The sequence below is a fragment of the Ceratotherium simum genome, chromosome 13 (assembly GCF_057802395.1).
Source record: "Ceratotherium simum simum isolate JZ-2026a chromosome 13, ASM5780239v1, whole genome shotgun sequence".
NCBI classification, from domain to species: domain Eukaryota; kingdom Metazoa; phylum Chordata; class Mammalia; order Perissodactyla; family Rhinocerotidae; genus Ceratotherium; species Ceratotherium simum.
The window spans coordinates 3,765,522-3,772,005 of NC_141912.1; positions in this window are offsets into that span (position 1 = coordinate 3,765,522).

A 6,484-nucleotide genomic window follows, 5' to 3' on the forward strand; every position below is an offset into this window, starting at 1 on the left:
TCTACTGAAATAAGAGGATTAAATGAGTTGATTCATATACAGTGCTTGCAGCTGTGCCTGGCCCACAGCCAGCAATCAGTGTGTATTAGCTGTTGTTGTCATCAGAACAGTAGCAGCAGCGGGGCGGCAACAGCAGTGTAGTAGTGCATTAGCTCAGGCAGGGAGAAGGCAGATGGTCAGGTACCCAAGCTTGTGTGATGAGGAGAGACAGGGGCAAGGGAGTTGAGAATATTTGCAAGAAAGCGGTGATAATGATGGACCATGGAAGAGAACTTGAATAAAAGGGTTGATGGATTGGAAGAACTCCGTAAGTCAAAAACTTTTACAAATAGAAAAACGCATCTTAAAATGTATATGGAATCTCAAGGGACCCCGGATAGCAAAGACAATCCTGAAAAAGAACAAAGTTGAAGGTTTCACACTTCTTGATTTTAAATCTTACAAAGTAAAAGTAATCAAAACATAAACACAGATATATAGATTAATGGAATAGAACGCACAGAGATAAACCCTCACGTATATGGTGAAATGACTTTTGACAAGAGTGCCAAGACCATTCAAGGAAGAAAGGACAGTTTTTTCAACAAATGATGCTGGGAAAACTGAGTAGTCATGCAAAAGAATGAAGTTGAACCTTTACCTTACACCATATACGAAAATCAACTCAGAATGGATCCAAGACCTAAAGGTAAGAGGTAAACTATAAAACTCGGATGAAAAACAGGAGAAAAGCTTCATGACATGGGAGTTAGCAATGATTTTTTTGGATACAACACCAAAAGCACAGGCAACAAAAGTAAAAATAGATAACTTGGACTTGATCAAAATTAAAAATTTTTGTACATCCAAGGATACTATCAACAAGTATTGATACATGCAGCATTATTTACAATAGCTAAGAGGTGGAAGCAACTCAAGTGTCCATCAACTGATAAATGGCTAAACAAAAGGGGGTACATGCATACAGTGGAGTACTATTTAGCTTTAAAAAGCAAGGAAATTCTGACATATTCTACAACATGGATGAACCTTGAAGCCATTATGCTGAGTGAAATCAACCAGACATAAAAAGGACAAACACTGTATGATTCCACTTATGTGAGGTCTTTAGAGTACTCAAACTCATAGAGACAGAAAGCAGAATGGGGGTTTCCAGGGGCTAGGGGGAGGAGGAATGGGGAGTTAGTGTTTAATGGGGACAGAGTTTCAGTTTTGCAAGATGAAAAGAGTTCTGGAGATGGTTGGTGGTGATGGTTGCACAACAATGTGAATATACTTAATGCCACTGAACTGTACACCTAAAAATGGTTTATTTTTTAAAATTTTTTATTGAATAAATTTCACATGTAACATTGTGTATGTTGAAGGTGTACAGCAAGTTGCTTTGTTACGTTTGTATATTATAATATGATTACCCATGTAGCGATATTTATCATGTTACATAATTATAGTGTAATATTATTGTCTATATTCATTATACAGTGCATTAGATCTCTATAGCTTTAGAAATTAAACCATTTCTAATAGTAAATTTTATGTTGTGTATATTTTACCACAATAATTTTTTTTTAACAGTGAGAATCAATAAGCTAGTGAGCTAGAAAGAATAGGAGGTTGCAGCCAGATGTTGGCTTGTTTGGTTTTATTATTTTGGAGCTGGAACAGTTTCAGATAATTAGAGTCTAGGGTGTGGCCGTGGGAGTGGGTGGCTGAGGGAGAGCAGAGTAAAATGTTCTTGAGGGAAAGAGATCAAGGAGCTAAGGCTGCAGTGTTAGCATGCCTGTGAGTGAGGAGAGGATGGGATGGGAGGAATCTGACGGCCCTGGAGGACAGGGATGGCCCTGGAGGACAGGGATGACCGCGGGGGTGGAGGAGCGCCAGCCTCTCCTGCAAGGGGAGGGAGGCTACCGTCTGCCAGGGGTAATGTGCAAACTGGGAGTACATGGGCTGTAGGAAAAAGAGCAGCCTCCGCTGAAACAGATGCAAGGAAAGTGGGGTCCTGGGCAGAACCAGGGCTCCGTTAGGGTGAGGAGGTGAAGTCGGGAAGGGGAGGGGCGCAGGGGCGAGGAGAGGCTGCTCTGCCATCCCATCCTGGTGGGATATCTCGGGAGATCCCAGCCACCCCGTCAGCTGAAGGAGTCCATGTTCGTCTTGGGGTTGAGCTCCCTGTCCTTGGTTCTGCCAGCTTTCGATTTCGCACACTGCACACTGGGACGAGAATCTGCGCCAAAGATCTGTTTCATGACTGCTCGAGAACACATCTCACGACGAGGGATCAAGAATGCAAACACATATGAAATCTTGGCAGAGCTACCACCAATTTGAGATCAACTATAATCTGGCCCCAGGAGCCACATTGGAGGACAGAGTCTAAACACGCTTCTCCTCCCTGCCCAGACAGCAAGTATTGGCCAAGTCTCTCCTCACACCAGAAGAAAGCCACGTCCCGAAGTCAGTGTAAGTCATCCCTGAGTGGACCCCGCCACCCAGACACGGATTCAATCCTCCAGGAGACAGCAGGGCCTTGTCTCTCCTGCCAAACACCGTTCACACAGCCTCTTGGTTACTAGTAAACCCACTCTGCATGTGCCAATTCATCGTCTTGAATAATTAATCCAGCACATATGAATAATTAAGGCTCCGTTGACACCTATAGCTGAGAAATCGTACAGTCAGATGGTTTTTTCACGCAGTGTGACAGAAGGAACCAAGAATTCTTTGACAAAGCTACCATGACAGAGTAGAAAACATTCATCCAGGTGTCCAGTCCCTTGGGAAGCCAGATGAGGCCACAGCCACCTGCTACCTACCTATTGGCTAATTTACTCGGTTCCATGCTGTTATCATTTTATAGGCCACTCCTTCTGGAGCTGGTGGTTCCTCTCGCTGTGTGGGGCTCCTGGCTTCCTGGATCCCTGTTCCTGCAAAATCTTCTAAGTTCCAGACCCTTCACTCATTGTAAGGAGAGCAAAATTTACGAGGGCTTTACTATTAAGAAGGTGGGTATTCACATTTCTTGGAAAGAAGAGAACCATGTGCCAGTGCTGTGCAAGTTTCGCTGTTTCCTTTCACTCATTCCTCTTGAACAATTTTGGGAAGAAGCTGGTAAACAAAAGCGTGCCCAAAGGCTCAGGGTCGAGCTCCTTCCTGCTCAGGGGCTTTCTTCATGTTGTTCCCTCTGCCGGGCTGCTCTTCCCTACCACCCACCCCTCACTTATCCTCCCTCCACATTTCAGCTTAACTGCGGCCCACTCAGCCCCCGGGGACCACATGGGGATTCTCCGTGGTCCACGCCCCAGCTGGACAGGCAGCCCCATTGTAATTAAACCCTGCATGGTATGCCACTCTGCCAGAATGCCAGCTCCCTTGGGGTTGGGGGCCTCGCCTGCCTTTTCAGGCTGGTAACCCCAGGGCCCAGCACAGAGTAGCTGCCCTACACATACTACGGGATGGCTAAATGTGGGCAGGAGTGAGGGTTTAAACCACATCTGTCAGACTCCAGAGCCTGGGCGCTCTGAGCACACCGAATCGTTGCAGAAAGAAGGGAGGGAGGAGGAGGAGGGCCTTCTGAGGTCGTGACCGCAGCTCCACAGTGCTCTATACAAACTGAAATCGTAGTGTCCTCCTGGAAGCTTGCAAAGGCTGCAGCTGGAGGTGGCAGTGCTGGAGGCCGGGCTTCCTAACAGGCTCGCCCCAAGGCCACGTCCAATCATCAGGGACAGTGGTTTCTCAGGAGTCCTGAGGCGAAGCTTGTCATCCATCTCGTCACAGCTTTGCTAAGACAATTCAGCGCTCTATGTCAGAGTCAGCTTCTGGGTGGGATCAAGATGCTGAATTCCCCGCTCCTCCCCTGTCCGCAGACTGAGCCCTGTAGCTCTACCGTCAGAGCCTCTCCCCTTTGTTTGAGACTTCCATACCCAAGGAAGGGACGGCTCCCTCCGCTGTCATGAGGCTTTGGTACCTCAGGGTAGCAGGCAGTCTGACGGCAGATTTCACGGAGGTGAAGGGAAGCTAGGAGGCCTGGAGTGAGTGACTGTGCCTGTGAGAATGGGGTGGGGGACGCGGGGTCAGAGAGCAGAGGTACCGAGGTGGAGAGACGGCGCAGCCAGCGTTCACCCACGAGGCTGCAACTCCACACAGCGCCGGAGGCTCTTCTGTGAGCATGAGCAGTGATGAACAGAAGCTGGTTAAATCAAGACAAAGAGTTGGTCGCCCTTTCTCTCCACTGCATTCCTCTCCTGTTCCTCGAGCATATTGCTCAGACACATGTGAGTGTTTTCATCTGAATTATCCGCCACAACATAAGAAACGCCCACCCAGTCAGGCTGATGGTCTGTCCAGCCCCAGGTAGAGCACAGGGGGACCCACGAGAGGGCAGCGTTTGTCCCAACCTCAGAAACCAATACTCTCTTGTGCCCATTTTTCAGTTTCCCTCTGACACCAGTTGTAGATACGCAGACTGCAAATCGTTTTAACACTTCTTATTCTCATTTAGAAATATAAATTTGTATTTATGAATATGAACAGCTTGCTTCATCTTTAAGGAAATAAATATAAGTTATTCTAGACCAAACTCTAAAATAAATTGCTCCAAAAATCAGTGTCTAGTAACAGAATCTATCATCTATTTACCACATATTATTTTCCAGACAGTGTGCTAAGAGTTTCACATCCCTTACTTCATTTAATTCTGGTAACAAACCTGTGAAGTAGTTATGATTCTCCCTGTTTCCAGCTGAGTAAACTGAGGCTCAGAGAGGTCATGTGACTGCTCAGAGTTCCATGGCTGTTCAGCAGTGTAGCCAAGATTTGAACCCAGGTCTGTCTGGGTCCAAAGACTGTACAACTACTACACTCTCCTGCTGCTTTTGAACGTTATCAAAGCAAATTTGACCCTTATCATTAACACACAACTGTGAAAGAAGAATTATAGTAATAACTACTTCAGCACTAAAAGATAATCACAATTATGAATGTTGACTAAGTGACAATAGAATAGCACTTGAACTATTCTAGTTAGGGTAATTAGGAAAGAGCGTGAAAATAAGACTGGGCCTGGTGACTTTGTATATGAGAAGAAAAAAAAGCAGGCTCAAGAAAGAACAGGTGGTCCCCCAGCATCAGCCTGCTCACAAACCCACCAAGACCGACATAATCTTGGCGCTGCTCAAAGACAAATTTTAAAATTGATTATCAAAAAGATAATAAAGTAAATGGTGAAGTCTAATCAAGCCTCTTGGATTTTAAGAAAAGATTTGTGAAAATAGAATTTCCTAGGGGTGTTCTATTTAATTCATCACCAAGAGTGGTTTTTACCTCACTGTGACAGAGCCAGCCACACAGAATGGATTACGCGGGCTCTAAGCTGTGTGTTTGGGGGCTGGGGGAGACACAAGCTTGTAAACAAATCACACGAAGTAATAAATCTACTGGAAGTCAGAAGCCCCACTCGTGGCAATGCAGTGTTCTGAGGGTGGTGGACGACAGGGCAGCATCTGTGGGCCGTGGGGTTGCAGGGGCCCACGAGCCACAGCATGAATTGTGGCAGCAGGGTGTCTTGCAGGAGAAAGGCAGGCTGGTGAGGCTCCACACAGAACAAGCTGGATTCAGGAAGGTCCCCACCCTGTTGGGAGCCTGGATGTTCCAGCAAACCCAGACTCAAGTCCAGCCTCCCCAGTGGACAAATGTAGGAGGGGCTGGAGCAAAGCCAGCAGCTCCCGGCCCGTGTGTCCTCCTGGGCACCGGTCACAACCCACCTGCTGCTGGGAGGAGCTTCTGATATCCTGATGCTCCCCCGGGATGAGCTGGCACCTTGCGAATCTAAACTTTCACCTTGCTTCTGATGGCCCGAGAAGCACACCCAGGGCCCTCGTCATCCTCAGGTGCCACACCCAACTGTTTTCCTTTAGCCGATAAGCCAGACACAGGGAAAGTATTATTTACACTTCCTCATTCTTTTTTTCTTATTTTCTTTCTTTCTTTCTCCTCTCCTCTGGAGAGGAGAAATTCTTTATGATGAGGGACAGGTGCAAGTCCTCCTCCACCTCTTCACCCCCCACTGGGACTATTGCAGATCAAGTTGAGCCAGATTCCCAGAGAGAATAAATATTCCCTGGGGGCACTGTGGGTGTTTAGGGAAAAGATATCAACCGGCTCAGGCCACAGTGACATGCTCTCTCAACAAATCATTGTTAGTGTCTTGCACGTGCAAGTATCTTTCTAGGGCTAGAAGGATGGAGGCGAGCAGGACTCACTAGGTCTGCGATCTCATTTAATCACATCCAAGGGGCCCTGAAAGAGTTCCTGGACTTTCAAACTGCTCAACTCCTGCCTGGATGCCAATCACACACCAGTGGAGTCGAGCTCTAAAGAAAGAAGCTCCTGGACCACATCTCAAATCTGAGCTGGGAGCACAGATCAGCCTAACGGATAGAGCACGCAGACCTGTGTATCCCGCCTCACCATCAGGAGTAGATTGAAAGTG